This window comes from Manduca sexta, chromosome 15 (genome assembly GCF_014839805.1).
Source record: "Manduca sexta isolate Smith_Timp_Sample1 chromosome 15, JHU_Msex_v1.0, whole genome shotgun sequence".
Lineage (NCBI taxonomy): Eukaryota > Metazoa > Arthropoda > Insecta > Lepidoptera > Sphingidae > Manduca > Manduca sexta.
In genome coordinates this window covers 10,403,471-10,425,374 of record NC_051129.1, presented here as the reverse complement: position 1 = coordinate 10,425,374, position 21,904 = coordinate 10,403,471, and the positions used below count along the sequence as shown (strand labels likewise).

At 35.5% G+C, this 21,904-nt stretch overlaps 1 protein-coding gene across 9 annotated transcripts in view; it reads left to right on the top strand.

The window, feature by feature from the left end:
- LOC115446720 (tyrosine-protein phosphatase Lar) overlaps nucleotides 1-21,904 on the top strand; it is a 401,337-nt gene that overhangs the window by 88,203 nt on the left and 291,230 nt on the right. The window lies entirely within an intron of this gene.

Sequence of the window (21,904 nt, the reverse complement as noted above, 5' to 3'; positions counted from 1 at the left end):
CAAGACATATTTTTGTTCTAGTGAAATGATAAAGCCTAAAATTAAAAATGAACATCTAAACGATAATATTATATGTAGATGTAATGTGAGAAAATATGATCTTAAATAAAAGATAATTATAATTATAAATATACACTGAAATAAATACGAATACTAATCTTTAAACATCCGTAAGGTTGAACAGCGAGTGCGGCGCGCTACCGGGGCGCTACGTGGTACGTGGCGCAATATGTGTAGGCGACAACCGCAGCGGCGACGTGACGCCGCTCCAAATTACTGCTGCCGACTGATAAATAGTGGTCGTTTTCTTCCGAGAGCTAATCTTAACTTGCTGCCACTGGATGACTCTCAAATCTACAGGTTTTGTCAAATACATTATAGCGCTGTGTCATCTTCGAGGTGGCTGAGGTTTTTCTAGCTTTTGAAGAATTTGGGACTAGGTGGATAATTCATAATTAAAAGAAGACATCAGAGCCTAGAAAATATTTAAGGCCTTGTTTGACAAGTTTGAGTAATTCCTACTCGTCACATTAATGTATAATCCAACTAAATATAAAAGTCACACTCTAATCTATGCTCCCAAATAAATGGTAATAAAATAAATACGATCTTCATTAGCTATTAACACGATAACTCTTAGTTAAATAAAATATTCTTGAAACTTGCGACACGGGCCCGTATTTATTATTATAAAATCAGTTTTATGCAAAGTTAACGAATTCCAAGAAAGTTTTGTAACAATCTGGTCAAATTAAACAAGAAAGACGGTAAATAGTTGCGTCCACGTAAGTTTTTGTACGCCCAGTTACATTCTATACAGAGATTTGGTAATGTAACTACAACAAAGGCAAGTTCCAAACTAAATTCGGTCATTCCAACAAGACGCGAAAGTTTGTCAAGAAGCAAATTAGTGGGTGCGGAAGAAACGGGGCGTTCTGCATTTTGACTACACCGGACGGGGGTAGTTCCGAACATCGCCGCAATTTACCGTCCGGTCGGCGGCGCCACTGTCGCCTTTAATTCACCATTTCGCACCGCGCTTCTTGCGTTCAGTTTGTGGACGTTTTATTTAATATTATTCGCATGCTTTAAATTTTTTCCTTAAAAATGTAACTACTGCTTAATGTACTGTCGTGAAGTACGGATCATGTAAACATGGCTACTGAAGTGACATCGCGACGTTCTTTTGAAAACTTAAGTATAACATTAAAACTTTTTCATGCGTAGGTACCGATTTTATGACGCATAGAAGCCACAAAGTTGTAATACTTTTTCTTATGACGAATATCTATTATTAAGAAAATTATCCGGCTTCAACAGGCAGACATAATTGTGTCGACTGCCGAGGGATAATCATTTCTCGTCAATCGACATTCTATTGGACCCCACTCGACTTACCGTCACATGCAGTGGGGTAGTTTTCCCTGCTCGTTTAAAAAAGGCAACAGCACTTCATAACCGTGCTGATTGTTGTGGCAACTGAACACAAACACAGTGTAACCTGCTGGGGCCTTATTCTCTATCCCGCACGTTATTTTAACAGTGCGTAACAAGCACGTAACACAACACATCATGTTTAGGACTATAGAAATCAGGCTTACAGAATACCATTCCACGCAAATTTCTCGAAGATAACATGACACGGCCGCGTTACGCGTTTACACTATCATACAGAATAAGGGCCCTGATGTGACAAAGTTGTTGTTAGTTAATTCCGCCAGATATTTACCCGACACTCGCACAACACCCTCGCTATTAGATTTAGTGAATTTATTCGTTTACCTCACACCGCGACACGTACGACACACATTTTTGCACACAATTTCCTCGTGAAATAAATGGAAGTGTACACGTACGGTGTTTTTCTTCTAATATAAAATCATTGCGTGATGTTAATGAGGTGATGTAAATAAAATAACGTTTATTTGTATTTATATTCATAATTGCCACTATAGGGTTGATTAGTTTTGAATATACACTAGTTCGGTGATCCTTAGAAAAAATACCGATCAACCCGTGATGTGTAGAAATTTTTTGATCCAAAAATTTTTATAACGTTTAATGAATTAAACTAAACATGTTATTTTGAAATTAAACTAATTTTTCGGATTCTATCGCGGTTTTTTGTTTTTTATTTTTCTCCCGACGTTTCGAAGACTTTGCAGCCTTCATGGTCACGGGGGGGACTGAGGTGTTGTTCATCCGCAAAGTCAAAGTTACAATATCTACCTACATTTTACAATTATACAACTTTTTTAAATTTTTAGCTGTTGGTGGTCCGATCTACGCAGAATGAGCTCACAGTGTCTTGAATCCGAAAAATTAATTTAATTTCAATGTCTAACATTCGCGTAAATATAAGAAATCATTTTGTAAACATGTTACTGTTTACTTTGTCTTAATTTCAATCAAATTACACGAATCCAATACTCTGATATTTATAAAACAGCTATAGTTAATAAAAACAATTGAAATTCAATCATAACACTACCGCAGTTTCAGCAAGTTTTCAAACCGAGAATCATTTAAAATCTATTTTTCGCAAACTGCAATTTAAAAGTAACGGACATAAGAACGTATAAGGATGATGCACTCCTTGCAACTATGCAACTAATAACGGCAGCGGGTATTTACGGCGTCTTCTCGCCGTGCGGTAATTGCAAGTTATGATGATTTGTATCCACAGTTCACAAGTTACTATATCTATACGTATAGATTATGTCAGCGGTAATCGTATACTCGGTGCTAGAGATGTTTTCGATGTTAGTACATCAGTGGAGAAGGGTCCATGTGACCCGATTCCTGCCGGCTTCTCTTTTGTAACTTATGTAAAATCTAATTATCATTGGAATGATTTGCAAACCGCATTATTTATGCAAACAGTAGCTATATGTTGTGTCATGTTCCCTTTCTGAATATGTTAGTTACCCTTTGTCACTGTAATACATTTAGTTTTATATTATGAAAAATAATTTTACTGATTATTTTTTGGAAGTGTTTATTGAAATGTTTAATGTAAAGATCTATTAACGATTTTTCTAGATTTAATAATCGTGTAAAATCTCACGCTGTTGTTTCAACACGAGTAGGGCTGGATGAAGAACGGTAGAATCTTTCAATTCCAATTATGTCTGAGTGAAACTAAACAGTCGGTGCGGACGGCGCCGAGCCTTCCTTGTTACTATTTCCTTTCTCACTTAGAGACCCGGTAATCTACTTAAGATCTATGTTATTCTGTTTGTCGGCGCACCATAGATTTTTAATTAAGTAGAACTATTATTGTAGCATTTTTTAAATTTGTAATGTTTTTGAAACCTTGTTCAGTTACTATAAATTAATGATTTCTAGTTACACTTGTGTAGAGTGTATATTTTATATTTATAGCGTAATATTCTAACCAATAAATATTTTATTTCCATCGAAATATCATAAGAATTAACCTTTTGGCACATAAATAACCGGATGCCCGCACTTACCTGTGGCCGGCCCATCAATAATATGAAAATAAACCAACGAAATCTTTATTATGAGCCATTTAATTTATCGTCCCATTTACTTTCACCTGGACCTTTCGAGAGCGTTTTGGATGGCGTCGACACCCAGCTTCGGCCCGTTGTCCAATAAAACACCTCGTTCTATGGGGCTCGGCCCGATACGATCTGTGAACTTCTCGCACTTTATTGGTTGAATAATACTTTGTCCCGTGTAATTGTTTCTCCCTTTCGCGTCTCTTTGTTTCGATTATTAGATAAATAAATTGGTTTCGAATGACAAAGGTTGTCCCAGTTTCGAGTGAGATTGTTTCCGTGCGTTGTTTTTGTTTTGTAAATTTTAGAAGTTCGAGATTGAATGGATTTTATTTTGTATTTTCGATTAATGTGATGTGAACGCGATTACCTAATTAATGGAATTATTTGAAATCGCGTTTAAAAATTTGATTTTTATTCTTAAGCATTTGCTTTTCTGCAATTGTTTTCGCCATCTTTATGTACTATAGAATGACAATATCCTAGCGAGAGACTTATCTATAGGATATGTCATTACCATACATTTTTTCGGTTTTCTATTAGGACTAAGTGAGCGTGGTGGACTAAAGCCTAATCCCTCTCAGTAGTAGAGGAGGCCCGTGTCCAGCAACAGGACGGTATATAATATAATACAGGGCTGATATTATTATTAGCGTTGAAGATTATAGAAAAGCATCTTGACTTCGATCCTAGATTTTAAACTCTACTATAAACATGATCAATGAACTTTTATAGTTCATTGATCATGTTTATATTAAAATGTGAATATTAAAATTCAAACTATCCAATATTTATACGATTATCCTAATTATTATGTTAGTCGCGCGACGCTCATTATGTTCATGCGGCAACAATTTAGCCGATGGGGCACACGTGTTTCGGCCGCCGGGACGCGCCACGTTAAATGCAACATCCATGGGGCACCTGCGCTTCCGATCTACAGCGCGGACATGACCTTAATGTATTGTACGCCGGTTAAGATTAAGGCTCAACGACCAGCGATAGTGCTTACGATACGGTGCGATAACATTAGAGATAGAATGGCATTGGTATCGTTAAGGAATTGTTGTTTGTGTAATGTTTGAGGGATTAAGGATTAAGTTACTTTTAAACAATTATTACTAATTTATCTCCCTTATTCATAGACGTTATTTATCTAAGGACGGAGCATTGCTGCAATAACAAGTCTGTTTCTCTGTGCTGACAGCATGGCAGCCTTCGCAGTGCGTAAGGGCCGCTGTGATTGGCTAATATTGAGATACAACTTGAATCTAGTTGGCTGTCAAATAAACAATGCTGAGAAACAGACTTGATATCACAGCGATGCTCCGTCCTTAGATAAATGACGTCTATGAATAAGGGGGTGTGACTATAGAATAAATAATATAAGCGCCAAGTCATTTGTTTTATTTTCAAATGAAGTTCTAGTTCCTTACATTACAGGGCCAAGATTAAGAAACTTAAGGCTGCTAATTGGTTCATAATTTTCAGTTTGTCGCACGATAAAAGGCAATAAACAAATAAGAAAAAACAGTGATAAAAAATCCTTCTGCTCGAACTTTCCTTTCACCATGGCAGTTGACCAATTTAGGTCGACTAAACAGGAAAAGATTGATCCGCAAAGCGCCTTATAAAAATTCTAAAGTGTAGTCCGGACAGAGGAAACTTTCTCTGAAACTTTGCGCTCGCCGCAACACAACTATGAATAAAAAATATATATTTTCTAACTATAAGTATGCAGGAACGAATACAAAATATGACGTGTATATTTTATTCATCAGTTTTGTCATATTTTTCTTCAAATGTAGATGAAACCAGAGCAATAGTTTATTGCTTACATTATGCATGATTAAGGTAAAATAAATAATTTCATTGCACAAATATTAGAGTATTTTTTTTTATAATTTCTGCAGTATAACATCAGTGGACGATTAACTTAAACACGGAAGGGAACATTAAGGCGGCCGGAGACCTTCGGGTAATGGAGTATGTAGAGGTAATTGCATTAGGAACTTTTTCAACATGTCTCGTTTTGTTCTGATCAAATTATCGTGTGCTACTCAGACATTACCGATTCCCGGAGACGAAAAGTTTATTTTTTTCCATTCGAGTATAAAAAGGTACTGAGTGAAATTGGAATGGTTTATTATTAACCCGATGTGTGCCTTTTTACTTTTTTTTATTACCGTGGATTTTAATGGAACTAATGTTTTGAACAATATTTGACGATTAATTTAAATAGTATTTTTTATTGACTTGGATTCAACAACAAACGACTTATCGCGATTTATTATTACCATCGTAACATTAAGCTAATTAAAGTCGAAGTTAAGTACCATTTTATAAGCTGCTTTCTTTGGCAAAGCAATGAATGAAAATAACGATTAATAACGCCCCTAATTAAAAATCATCACACAAAACTCCGTTTAATATTCCATCAAAATGCAAAATTTTGGAGTTTTAACAAATTAGAATAATCCGCTTCGGTTCTAATTTGACTACTCGGCAAATGCGGAAAGTTAAATGACTAGCGTTTTAGCGCGGCCTCAAAATAGATTTTTCTACGTGTTTTTTGTATTATTTAATTGTGATTCACTTTCGTGAATCTTGTGTAGTATTCAATTAGAGTTATTTTATTAAACGTGTAGCTCGCGGCTCTGGGGACTTTTACTTGGTTAAAGAGTAGCCTATACTGATATTAATCTGGGACATTTTTGTTTGTCCGAAATAACCCAAATTCGTCTAGTACTTTATACATTTACTTCTACAAAACATCTAAACATACGAAACCATCACATTTGTAATATTAATAATATTCCCAACAACATAGTTTCCTCATAGCGAATGTAGAATATAATCCGTTACAATATTTGACGTTATTATGAAGTAGTGTGGGTGCGACTCACACTTCGCCCAGCCAATATCTAAAATGGATATTCGACACTGTCTGTGCCGTGTTCGCTCGTGACTTTTACTGCTATTCGATATTTATCTCCCCTTAAAATATACATTAGTGTTTACTTACCTATGTTTTCAGTTTATACATTCTATGCAATCCAATATCGTTAAAGTTTTGTTCGGTTTGCATCTTGGTTATATAAATTCTAAGGTTTCATGTCTGACTACAGTTTCTTTGAACGCTTCGGTTGTATATTTTATACTGTTTAACAAAAGATTGATTAATGTTACTACCATTTTTAAGCTCTAAATATTGTGTAACATTTTTATTTGAAAATCTTAAACTATACGAAAAAATTAAAGAAGATGCAAATTATGGACTACAGCTCGGGATAGCGAGTCATATAAATATAATTAATCTCTATTGCGAGGGCTAATTCTCAACTACGTATACATGCAGGAAATTGACTTAGTTAACCCTTCCGATTTTAAATGCGGAAGCATTCGCTTTCTCGAATGTTATGTGTCCTGGTTAGGTGTTACTTAATCATCATCAATCAAGTGGAAGGTCATTTATAAACGGCATTAGGTCGTCGTCACCGTCCTTTTTATGAGGCGCGTTCGAGTCGACGGTACGTACATTTTGTCGTGTCACCTTTATTATTATTACAGCCGAGTCATGTGCGTGTGAGTCTAAATTGTTATACGCGAGATGAGCTTCGTCTTTCGAGTGTATTCAGATTATCCTTTGTGGTTTACGAGTACTATATATAAAGTTAAAAGCAATGGTTATACGACAATAAGGGCATAATACTTATACATCTGAAAATTGCCAGCCTATTTTCAATTTTGTTTAAAAGTTTAATTTTCGTTCTATTTATTTTATGAGACTAAAGTAACTTTTAAAGTATTCGCAGGCCCTAATTAGATTACTAGCAGTTTTTAAGAAAAATAAACGTTAAAGTCGCGTAGATGTATTTAAGTTGCATTCATGCGAGTAGACTCACCGAAAGCCTCTATTTAGTCTATTTGTGGAGCTTCGGTTTCCGTTCCCTTTTTAACTTTGACATCATATAACATATTGAGATGTAGCGAGATTTAAGCCGGTCTCAGCGCCTATAGTTGAAGCTCCAGCCAGCCGCCATATGAGCCCACTTTTCTGCACCAAATCCTCGATGTAAACACCCGGAGTTTCGCCAAAATACCCTCAGGTTTTATTTAAATTCACACACGATATAGAAGATAAAGGCTTGGGCACTTTTAAAAGAAATAAGCGTCTAGACGCGCGGAAGCGTTTCTAATAAAATCACCGCGAGCGCGATGTAAGCTGCGTATAATACAAGATATTTCATAGATAATGGTCCAGCGTTGGTAAAACTATTCCTTTATTTAAGTGTCTTTTGAATTTTAACCTAGTTTTATGAAAGGCGGGCGGAGGCCTTTCTGCTCTTTGGAGACAACTCGCGTTACTGTAAACTCTTTTATCAGCGCGCTTTTGAAGTTGTTTTATTCCGAGCTGTTTTGCACTGTACATGAATACAATTTTGATTAAAAGTTTTAAAAAATGCAGAATAAATATGTGTATAAAAATATTTTTTGTTTAATATTCCGCATGCTAATTATCATCGAATGTATAATAACCGCACGGAACATTAAACAAGGCTCTTTGGTCTAACACCGGGTAATCCGGGTGAACGCACCTCGAGGCTATAGCCCGGCTTTAGTCGGAAAGAAAATAGCGAACGTTTATGAGTAAACGGAACTCTGTTAATATCGCTGTAGATGCAGGGAGGTTTACGTGCGCGAGTGTACATTGTAGAAAAAACAACCGCCGATGTGGGATAAGGCAAATTAATATTGTAATACAGTGTGTTGTTTTGTTTAAAGTGAAATATTTGAGTAATGAATATTCTATAGGTTTGTATGTTCTTGTATAATGTATATATGTATTTACTAAACAATGTTTAAATGTTATGGTTTTTATATTTCATTACATTTGCTAATAAGCAAATTTACAAGGGATCATATTATCATGATGTAAATCGTATTATACAGATACTATAAAACCCGCCTTGAGTTTAATAAATTCATATAAATTTCAAAGTTGTTACACAGCCCACACAAAACAAACGTTACATATTCGACTTTATACAATCAGGCATAGAGCTCAAATACCTATTTATATGTCAGCCGAAAGTACAAAAGATTTATTTATCAACATAGGAACAATAGGTAAGAATGTAATTTAGTGAATACAAAGAATAAAAATAAATAACAGCCAACTTCAAAAAGGACAATTAAACTTTACGAATAAACAACATAAAGACGAAATATGAAAACGTGCGCATATTTTTTCAGAGAATCATCCAGCAAAACTTTGGTTTGAATGTTTCAAAGCATTAGCTATATAAAAACACGTAACACACACACACACACACGCAGAAAGTGAGAAGTTTTTAATGCAGGAACCGTATCCATTATGAGGGAACTTCTTGGTTTAACCGACTTGGAACGTTCATCGGGCGCGTCGGGCCGCCGACCGTCGGCCCCCGCTCTGAATTGTTCTCGTTCTGTAATAATAAAATTGCAACACCTCACATAAAATTTCATGAAACGTTACCACGTTTAAAGCGTTAAAAGTTAATGTACACTTATTTACTTTAAATGTCTGCGGTCTACAGGCGCCTCTTGTTTGACGTGATCACGGATGTTTCTGTTTTGATATCCCTTTGTGCAGTTATTATTAAGTTTAGTACACTTGATGCTTTAGATATTTTTTGATATATTTCTTTATCTTTATATTAGAGATTATATGTAGCGTAATAGATAGGAAAAGATGATATTGCACGATCCAGACAAACAGTAGAATTACTTAGAATGTTTTCATGTAAATTGCCTAGAAAAATAAACATACACAAGTTATTTAAGTGTGCCCGAAGCGGGAGGAGCCTTAGAAAAATAGACCACTGCAAATAATCACCTGTGAGTTTGAACGACGAAGTTTGTTGGGTGCACGAGCCCGCAAACGGATTAACGTAATGTGTTCGGGCCGAGTATTGAGTAAAAATTAACACGAGCTTGCTTCGTTTCTTTTTGTTATTTGCTCAAATATAGATATGTTTGATCGTGGAGAGCGTATAGCTTGCGAATTGTAACTGCGTAGTGTCTACGATTTTAGGCCTAATGTACTGCCAACTGCCAAGTACGAACGGTTCCATATCGTTTCTGTGTTTAGTAAATTATTGATCTTACTTTTGTGTCCGAACTGGAAATAGTTAAGTATAAATGTTGCGTAATGTTAATATTTCCCAAAGTCCAAATGGCTGTGACAATATTGATAAAGGTCCATGAGACGCTTACCGTACACTGATAAATTTTGCAGTATCCGTTTCTTAGAAATGTGAAAAAGTAATGTCTTATTATTCGCGTCCCAATGGCTGAAAAAAGGTAGCCTTTGATAAAAGATAAAAAATTCAACGAGTTCTGCGTTTGACATTTATGTGGATCCGATAGAGATATATTTGTCTTTTTAGTTTTTATTTTACGACAACATAAAAAGGTAGTTTTAGGATTATATATTGTATCCCTGTAATCATTTTGATAGCTCTGTTACCTAGGCCTCCGGTTTTATAAATTGCCGTTACTGGTAATCGCGTATGGAATATTGAATTTATGTTACGAAAAAGTATATACAGGATCATTTTGACATCGCGTTACCAAATGAAACCACATACTTATCTACTTGGAAATAACACATTACAATAAGTTACTTGAGCCGTATGTTTAAAATAAAAAAATGTAAGTTTCGAACAAAATAAATATTAATAAAAAGTAATTTTAATTTTACGCGCCCTAAAGCCACTACAACTTCTGTAAGAGAATTTGTTGCAATGGCAACATCATACTTTCAGTCAGAAATATACCTAAATTAGAAAACTAAAACCAGGATTTTTGGTGAAAATATTCGTTATTAATGGATGATTTTTGGCACAATGTGAGCAAAGGTGAAGATGAGTATGTGGTTTCATTTAGTAACGCAATGTCAAAATGACCCTGTATAAGTACATACTTATACAGGGTCATTTTGATTGACTTTTGTAATACATACACATGTATTACAAAAATCATTAAGAAATAAATTGAGATAAAAGTTCTCAGCTTTTAAATATACCGTGTAAAAACTAATTTCGAGTTTCTTTTAAATGCCGAAGTACTTTTCCGGTTGGTCGAAGAGTTTAACTATGCTAACGGTTTTTTGCGTGAAATATCTTTAGTTTTAATTAAAAGTTAGTGTCAGTTGAACGGGAATCATAGTCACGGCCCGGAATTAGTTTAACATCTCCCCGTAGACACATTTGGCTCGCTGCTTGTTTTTATAATGTTATGTGATAATCCGAGATCACTTTGTGCAGCTAAAACAGAGGGTAAGTAGAGAAAGAATGTATTGTTTTTTTTTAATAAAGTAGATCGCTCTGTAGTTATTCAAGTGCTTGTTTATAAATTTTATGGCGCGCTCTATCAGTGGCTAAGGGTCCATATTACCAGATTACTACCGGCTTCCCTTTCGTAGTCGATGTAAGATCTAAGTATCAGAACGATTTGCAGACTGCATTTATGTATATTATTAGTCCTTATATGTTGTGTCAGGTTCACTTTCGAAAAACTTCACTCTTCGCTACTGCTGACTCCATATTATTGTTTATACTCAAAACAATTTCGATTCAACTTCCCAACGCACAAGTCCAATACGTAACCATTTTACATATTTAAAAATGGATTACAATTATAAATTGAAACATGTAAGCCCTTAATCTCGTATGTTGATAAGGGACGAAATTTGTTAAGTCGCGGATCCGAAACTATAAATATTTGAACACACATTCACGTACACAATACCTAGGCTTAGGGATTTGGAAATACGAAGTACCGCGTAATTATTAAACGGTACGAATTGTTTTAGCCTTAATATTTCATTTCTATTCGATGTATTACACATGTGAGCTGAGTTCATTTACATCTGTCGTGTGAGTTTTCAAGGGTAATGAATTCGTTTTATATCTATTGTGGACTTGTTCGAAACGACTACGAGGCTTAACAAGATATTACGGTGCGATGAATCAAGCAGACAGATGTTTGATATGCAAAGGTGACATCAAAGTTATGTTAATAACTTGTATAAGTGAGGGGACGAGTGGAATAACTTGCTGGGATAAATAAGTGATAAATATGTAGTTAATAATATTTTTTACATTCATTAACATCTCTCGAAGCTCACAATTGGCCTTTGGTTCAAACTAACCTAACCTAACCTAGTCACCGGTGTTTTGGGTCTTGTGCCTCGCCACGAAGGTGATCTTTTTAAATATTTTATATGCATTGATGGAATAAAGAGAAATATTAATGAATAATACTAACAAATATTTTTCCATAATCACATCATCAAACGTTTCAACAGTTTTCATATAAAATATTAAGCATTTTAAAACGCTGCAAGTAAGAACAAAACTAAACAATCCACACCATTGAGAACTGCTCTGTGCGCCGGCCGCGGTTTTGTTGTTCTTGTACGAATGGAACTTTAGATAAACGCAAAATACTGGGCCAATTGTATTGTCGGAATGTATATGGCCCGATCGGCGTTTAATTGGTGTTTGCGTAGTTTAGCAATAACTTTTGGTTATGTATATCAATTGTACTATATTATTGTTTGTAAATCGCAAGGTTTTTGATATGTTGCGCGCTTTGTGTTTGTAAACTTGAAATGTTGTGATTTGTTGTCTGCTAAGGTTAAAGGTTATTGCATTATTGAAAGCCTCTATAAGTGTTATAAGAGAGGATTACAAGAAAAATCAGTAAAAACGTTCTATTCTTGTAACACAGAAGAAACTGACCGTGTCTCTAACGTAATATTAAAACTCCTTACGGAACCAATATAACGTAGAATGTTCTGAATATGAAATTGCTCAACCGGCACTGTTCACACATTTCACGTGCGGATTGAATGGCGTAAGATTTAAACTTGAATCTTTGCCCAGCAGAGCAGAGTTTGCCCAGTCAAATGTCACTAGTGACATGCTCCATTATTGCCTTCTACGCAAACATTACCCCTTGGCTTACCCGAGACTTAAATACGACGCTTTGTCCCTGGGCCAATGCGCTGAACAATTGGTCTGTTCGGGGCCGGAGGGCGTTTCTTGAATAGTTTAAAGGGACCATAAATTTTAATGTTGACAATTTAATTGTAATTTGTCGGGTGTTGCGGCTGTGTAGAGTTGGCTATAGGTTTTGGGAGCCATTTTGTATTTTGTTCATGGAGATTTATGCGATATTATGTAAGTACTTTGATAGTTTAAATTTAGTTGTGACATACTGTTCACTTACACGTGGGAGCAGATGTTTAACATTTTAAATTATTATTATATGGTAGACCATTTTCGTGTGCCAAACCATTTTTTGCTAAATGTTCATCTGAATACCTACCGCGACTATATTGGTGGAACAAATATAATAAACTTAACTAATTTTATCAAAGTAATATAAATTAGACATCAAGATAAAATGCGTAGTACTTACGAAGTCTAATGTTGACATAATATTATGTAACTGTAATTATAGCAGAAAGCCGGAGTAGATACCTATCGTAGGCAAAACAACAATAAGTTTTGTACAGACAGGTATTTAACGAGGGATTGTGGGGGTCAGTGTCACCCTCTGTAATCCTCCACTATCTCAATTAGTCTGACAGCGTAACCTTATTAAAGACCTGAAACTTACGGACCGGCAATAGATATTGTACTTTATCTTAACTTCCTTAAATTGTATGTAATACTACTTATAATTTATGTGTAATATATAATCTGGATATATATTATATATTGATAGTTATAAAACAAAAAAAATAAAGTCGCTCCGCCAATATTTTACAACAATATTGAGATAAAATTCAATGAATCCTTTGAATTCCGCGTGAAACTTGTTCACAAACCTCGCATTTTTATTTATTCCGCAATGTGCCTTCCGAAGTGGCCTGTGCTAGAGGGGTTTATTTTTAAAATCCAATCACAAATACTAAGATACGTGCCTGTCTGCCAAGATCTCGCGCGGAACGCATCATCATCCCTATGTCTACGGGAATACAGTTGATAAAAGGCCGGTCGGTATTGCCAAGTGCGGTGAAAAATATCTTATTTGAATATCTCTAGAGCGAGGGAAATGGATCGGATAAGCGTGAAACTTTTAACTGAAATAATATTGTCGTTTGTACGAGAGGTCTTCATCGTGCGTGGGTATTTCAACTGTGTTTTCTTTTCTCTTTATTTTTCATGTAGGTCTACACTCTACGTGATCATGTGCGGTGGAATTTTCTTAATAGGATATAATAATTGGTATTTTTTTCTCCTGAGTATAGTTATATTAAATGTAGCTATTTCTTCTAAAAATAGAAATTACATAAACATGTTACTCAGAGTTAATGACAGCATTAATTCAAGTTTATGTTTTCAATATATGTTAAAAAATCAGCTGAGAAAATAAAAAGTTTAACCACCCGTATATTTTCCTACCACGCTCTACAAGTGCAATACTTAAAACAACCTAAATAAGATGCTAGAGACAAGTGTCGTTATTGTTTTAAAACCATCGTCCCGCACGCGGCACTGAAACTTTACGCGAGTCGTTAACTATTCCATCAATCCATACATTATAGACAAGCTTATAAAAGTGAGAATATTAAAAAATATATACAGCTCAAAGTGCCGACGCACTGTACTAAACTTCGCTATGGAAACTCGGCAGGGAAGTGTTCCCTAAGAGCTTTATACGTGCAATATTTCATAGTTTAAAAGACGAAGGAACCGGATACCTTTTTTATTCCATGTTTATAAAGTACCGCCTTAGTCTTTTGGCGTATGATTTTTTTTTGTTCGCAAGTTGCGAATTCTTATGAACGTGAGATATATCGGGGCTTTGGGATGTTTTCCTTGCCGTTACTACCCTTTGAATAAGTATGGTGAATTGAGTTTAGCATCGTAGTAATTCTGTTCGCGTGCTATTGTATTTACAGTTTCTTTACAAAATGTCGGGTTAGCTAATAATTGATGGCAATCTATTAGATTAGGAATCGTAGAGATAGAACTATCTTAAATGCCGATATTGATTCCACATATTTTCGATTTATCTATAATAATATTATTTGAAATTTATGCTGGAAAATATTGGATTCATGGCTTCACCCTGTTTTCACAGAGCAATATCATTCTTTATTAATATTTATATGTGGTGTAATACTTTGAGCACTTCTGCGGTGCACTGCAATAATTATGGTGACCATTTTGTTGATCTATTGATATAGGTTTTGATCAAATTGTGGTTTACATAACGACGATGTAACTTGCGTTTGGTTTTTGCGTTTCAAAATTGATTTGTGTTTTACACTGAACACAATGTATGATTTCTGTTTTCTCGATGCTGGGATAAAACGACTTAATGAACGGGGGTAGGTGAAAGATAATTACATGCATGAAAGATTAAAAAACAGCATATACATCATGCTATATAAAACGTCAAGCCTTTATCTCGAAGGTATAGGCAGAGGTGCAAACCGGGTCACCCAATTTTCACTGTGTACGTCTCGTTCCACAATATGATAGGGGGCTAGCTTTGCCATATTGGGCACAATAAATAAAAATGTACGTGTAATTTATTTCAATACAGTGAAATGTAATTTTTAGGTTCATAATTTACCACTCAAGTTTCAAAACAGTAACCACATTGTTTAAACTATTAACTCAATTTGACAACAATCGAAAGCGACAGTTTAACGTGCTCGCCCAAGCATAAACTCTAGGTTTCAACCACTAAATGTCCACTGCCCGTCCGGGGGCCAAAGCCGAGTGGCACTAGCGAAGTAACCTTAGCTATTTGCCACAACGCCACCAACCTATTAAATTCCCAAATAAATTGTTTACTTTATAGTCATAGAGTAGGTAACATTCACGTAGGTGGCACATATGGAATTGTGCCGCAGTAGTGAGCTTGTAATTTGAAGTAAGAAGTTAGCAACAGCGCTTCTGTACGGAGCCCGTTTATTGCATTCGAGCGCAGTGGGCGAAAGGAATGACATTACTTCATGAAAATTGCCGTTTTATTTGGCACTTTTCTCTCTTGTCTGACGGCAATTGTGGGACGTGCATATTTGTCGTCGTGTAAGTGAAAACAAATATGTTAGTATTGTGTTTCGTTTGTCATGTTAGTATGAATAAATATATTTTATTTAATATGTTGCCATATTTTTTTACTTTCGGAGGAAATGATGTCATGAACATAATACATTTATTTAAAACTTACATTTAAATAAGTAACAAATATATAACGTATTAATGAGTGAAAACAATATTACTTCAGTCCGTGTATTATAGTTATAATATTATTTTTCGTGGAATTTGTCTCATAATTTTGTAAAATTCGAACGCATATTATTGGCTTACTATTACGACGTTCTATGTAATATTTTTTGCCCAGTTGAATTATAATATACATATAAAATGTGTATCACATAATGATATATATTTTTTAGTATATATATTTTTTATATGTACACGACAATATGAGCCCACTGCAAGTGATGGTCAGTGGGGTAGGGTCCAATAGAATGTCGACTGACGGAGATGATTACCCTTCAACAGTCGACGCAATTATGCAGGCCTCCTGGAACCGGATATATACAGATCCCGGAACGCAATACACTTAAGTGGGCCACTATGGCGGGTCTTAACGTCTTGTGTATGGTTATCGCCATCAGGGCGGATATAAAGTATATCCTACCACCAGCAAATTTTTAATCTCATTTTTCCAGTATAAATTAAAGGAACATAGTACCTTGTGACAGTGAGCCTTAAGATTATGTCGTCTAATATTTTATAGCTAGTGAGTCACTTCTCTTACCTGAGTTCCCCTCAAAGCGAATACTCCTAAACCAATAATCGTGGGGAATTATTGCTTCGTGCGATGTCGTCTCTCGTCAGCCCGCGTCATCGTGGTATTGGCTGAGAAGCGAGCAGCTCCCTTCGTTTTCTTTGTTAGACGCGGACGTCGTATGGTAATTTCACTTCCTTCCCGGTGGCCGCGGGGCCATAAATTAGGTGCCAACGCCCGGCCTCGCAGCTGAAAAATTACCAACTTCTACCGAAATCGATGTAGAGATTTGACTGGAAGCGGCTCGGCACACAGGAATGGTCAATTACATAGACCAAATACGATTAATTCGCAAATGAATGTAGTGAAGTACAGGTGCCCATTTAAATGTAAATAATGTGAGTGTTGTGTTATTTTATGCATGTGGTTTCGAATGAAGTTAATAATAAATAATTTGATAGATTATAAAATCGTATTCATACAAACAGTATTAATATTTATGGTTCGCTTGAAACGTGCATAATCAAATTATTTTTTGATCAACATTATGATTTGTTAAACTAAAATATACTAGTTTGTTAGTATTGTTTTTCAGCATTTCCAATTAAAATTATTTAATATTATATTTTGTATAATTTTAAATAAATTAGCTTTTAAGTCATAGGCAACTACTCTATAAATTAGTTTGAAAGTATGCTCAGATTGTGTGCGCTTGGTATTTGAAGTATTTGCTAGTTGCTACAACAAGTGAGTGATTAAGGCACATCCAGCCGATATAAATCCTTCGAGGAACCCATGTACAAAGTAATGTGAGTTTTCAGAGTCGGTTTACGGATCGTTTAGTCAATAACGCAAGATGGGACGTGAAAGTTTTCTTTCTGTGTTTGCTTCCGTACTTTATTCTATGTAAGAGATGAAAGTATCTGGGGAAAGTATAGCAGTTTTATCTTGTCTCGTGTGGGCCTTGTTATATATATATTTTGTTTAATGTTATGTGTTGGTAGAACACACTCGCAACAGGCGGCGCTGTGCGAACAGATTGATGGCGAATGCAGGAAGTTAAATGTGTTCGTATATACGTAATGTTTTGTGTAAAAATGTTATTTATCATGTAGAAGCTATGTCGTTTCAAATTGCTCATTTCTACAATAAAATATATAGGGAAATGTTTATGTTTCTATTGTTGCTATATTTTATGCTAAATAGAGCTTAGCTTAGTAGATTTATTCTTATTTTCTATACTAATATTATAAAACTGAAGAGTTTGAACATGCTACTCTCACGAAATACTAAATCTTCGGTTCGTTAACAATGAATCAAAATATGTTTATATGTCCCACAAATATTTTATTTGGATTTAGTAATCGTGTAACCGAAAATCCCCCCTAATTCCCGATACCACGACACGAGTGGGATTATGAGTGTGTACGTTACTTGTATGTATTCTATGTATTCAGCTAAACAAAACACAAGCTCAACAAAATGTATTTAATATAGAGCGTGTTCTATCTGTTCAATCTATATGCATTGTGAAGGATTGCACCGTGCCGCGCTTTCGTCTCCGCTGACGGAACACTGCGATACGCCGCGTGATGTTTGATTCCTCGACGCCCGAGACAAAATCTTCGCTACAAACAGTACAATGTGAGCCAGTAGTGCTTTTTAACAATGATATTTTGTTAAAGTATTATTGTTTGTTTTTGGGGATGTATCAAGCCATTGCAAAATTGTTGTAGTCAGCGTCAAAATATGTTGCTATCATTGTATGACTGCGGAGAATCACGATATATATGCTCCGAAAGTTTTAAAGTTACGATAGTCAGTCATGATCAGCAAGAAAAAAATAACTTAATAATAATCGAATTACAATTTCATCTAAGAAGATAGCCGTTACTTCTACACTCTTGCTGCAAAAGGTATAAAATATATACCAAATTAATATATTAAATAAAGATTCGAAAAATATATATACTTCAATAACCGACTTTATCAATGTTATGATTATTTCGCCTTTTGTATAAATGAACTCTCAAATACACAACGCTGACCGAGTTCTATATACTCCTACGTTCACTTCTTATTCAAAAGCTTTTCATTGTAAATACGATTGTTCAGCAGAATGCAGATTGCATACTCACACCGCAACATCCCACCGCGGAGATAACATTCCAATCCGTATGACTTAGAATGATGAATATTACGTGTACGTTATGTGGCAGTGATAGGTGTGACATTGTTTTGGTGTGTGTATTTATGAGTGTAAAAAATCAGTTTATATGGTATGTAGCAGATCTGTGAAAATTATAGTGTGCGTCGAATGATCTTCACTTAAGAAGCCACCCCAGAGCTGTGTGTGCCCGTTCGATTTCTTATGTCTGTTTTGATAAATGCAACTCACTTTCGCTTTGAAGTGCTATATCAGCTAATACGTTGAAATAATAACGTGACGGGTTTTGATAGCTAAGTTTCGCTTATAAAAGGCTCCGACTTAGCTGAAAACGAGCTCTTAAATAACAGCTTAAGCTTGGTTTATTAACATATTTCAATGTTTTAAATATCTAATTCAGTTTTTGTTCAATGATGACATTGTGTTATTGATACGGCTCTTACACCGCCACGATCGGGCAGCCCGTTCATGCTATGGAGACAAGCCACGTGCCTCAAGTTCTACTAAACTTGCAATACAAGTTATATTATTTTATTTAGCGTAGAGTTAGCACACCAGGCAAGTTCTGTTATTGAAACTGATGCCGATCTAAACGTACCAAAGACGGTTTCGATTTAGCTTACACATTTAAATGTGTAACGGTTATTGTAGATGTTAGTTCGTGATCGGTACAGAGGAAATTGTGAGCAAAAATCACTACATTTTTCCGAACGCGAAATAAATTTGCGAATTCCCGCTATCAAATGTAACGCGTTGCCTTTCACACGGTACGAGATGTCGTACACAATAATGGCATTGCCGATATGCAAATGACCGCGTCGAAGATACATATATTTTTAAAAAAAATACCTATGTATGTATACAATAGTTGGTTAAAAACATTTGCTGCTTCCGCTGTTTCTCACCCAAACGGTTTTTGTTTAAAACACTCGTGCAGGTATTTTGCAAGGTTTTTCACCTGTAAGCGCGATGGGAGATTTTAAAGCTCATTGGTATAGTTTTTGTTATTTCGCAACATGTGCGCCTACATTTTTGTACTGAAAAATGGTATTGTGTATTCTTGGTAAGATTTTTTTTTGATTTTGGCACGGAATTTTAGTTAAATATCTTGATTACAACAACTTAAATTATTGGATGCAAGTTGCTTTCAATTGGTCGCTCTGGAAATCTTTGGGGGAGGTTCATGACTGATCTTGACTGAGGACGAGTAGTGCCAAATCACAACAAATTGCTTCTCTAAGACAAAACACGACCAGGAAATCCTAAGCGGTTGTAGGTCCAGCCGCTGAAAATATTAAAGAATTACTACGGGATTAATATATTGTGTTACAATATTGTTTAAATCACATGTAAAATTTGCAACGTTCGATACGCGCGCCGTATGCACCGATAAAGCGTCGATTCACAAACGACCACACGACGCACGGAAAGCAAAACCAACCGCGTTCCCGATTTAGGCATTCTATCGATCTGGAACAAAAATGTCTCCGGCCGTGTATTCCAATTAAGGCTGACATTGATTCCGTCTGCAGCCGTGCAGCGGCCGCGGCCGAAATAACCGCGGCCCCAGGCGATCGATTCCGCAACACTGCCACCGGCCCCACTGTACAGCCGCGATGCGCATGAGCTGTCTATATTTTGGGTGTACAAAAATTAGGAAAATTGAGTTAAAGCTAAAAGTGCGATTTGATAGACCAGGCAGGCGTTAGGATGGTAACTAATTGAGTACGGGAAGAGTATGAATTTTATGCTGAAAGTTTTTTAGTAGGTATGTCAGCAGTCTAGAGGTGAAATTTGAATGTTTGGTTTCCCCTTAAAAACTATTATGTGGTGATTTGTTTTAAAATACTATTTTTATAGCAAACGTAAATTTAAATACACTATAATTAATATAAGTCTATTTCAATATGGAAACATAACGAAGTCAAAATCGATATAACACAAATTAAGTTTTGTTAGTGTACTCGTTCGAAATGATTTTACTTCGACACTAGTATAGGTTATTAATTCACCTGTCCAAGATTTTGGAAATGCAGGCAAAGTCGATGGTGTAAGCTTTAAGTTGGGTTTGATTTATATAATAACGTCGATCTTAATCTTTATCGTCGGTGTAATAAATAGCTCGTCTTGATTACCATACAGACTGCGTCGTTTCCATACGTACTGTAGACGACATAGAGCGACCGGCTGGCGGGCCGGCGACCAAATCTAACACACGATATCCAGTTACAAGCACACCATCTCCTTTGTCTTGGATGGCTTCCATCGGTGATACAGCGCGTCTATGGCTCATATAAACGCCGATATATTGTCGCTATTGAATATTCCGCTCGTGTCGCGTGTGACGCGATTGCGCACCGCAAACCACTTGGCCATCGGTAAATTAACTCGCATTGTGTTACGGTGTGATGTAAACAACGTTTTAAATTATATTGTGTAACGTTTATTTAATGTGTAGTTTTTCGATGAAGTAAAATTGAGAATTCTATTTATTTGAAATTCTTTATTTATGTTTCCTGCTATGACATGTCTAATTTTAAGCTCTATATAAAAATGTCTGTTATGTTTATATTCGCCCTAGGTAATAAAGCGTCGTTCGCTACACGTTGAATAAATCGGTTACTATATTAGACTACTGTACTAATGAATGAAGCCGAGTGCCGTTCTCAAAATAGAGGCACTCGTTATCGACCAGACTCTACTATTTGCGAGTCTGAGCGGATATAAGTCCACTGTCTGGAGTGACTATTTTGATCGGTGCATTTTGTATGAGATGCCGGTTTGACGCCGTTATTGGGAGTTATTTGGACTTCAGTCTAGCGAAGTTTATTTTAGTATCAGTTTTGTATTTTATTAAGTTAATTCTGCAATGGTTATAATTTTGGTCGCATGATTAGCGAGGTTATTTTAGACCCTTTTAGATACAAAGTGCATAGCTATTGTAAGGTCTAGTGTTGAGATTGTTTTAACTGATTAAGTAACACACACACTACACATACAAAGTAGGAAAAAAAATATCATTTTATTTATTTCGTTGTGCAAAAAGTCGTAATCCTTATTAGATATTATTATATGTAGTAATTTGATATGTGGGTTTATCAACAGAAAAGTAAATTATTTTTATATAATTTTGGCGTAGGGTATCTTTTTGATACGTCATCATATAAAATAATACCTTTGATAGGCAAGTGTACACTTGACATGACACCCATACGACGTTTTAAATTATGTTTGAACGTATTCACACATACAGTATATTTGGCTTTTTACCTGAATGATTTTTTTTTTGAATTATGTTCGTTACACAATATAAAAACATGAGTTCAGTATTGAATGGGCGCGGCTGACACTGACGACTGCAACGATACATATTTATAATCTATATTTGTATGTATGTATA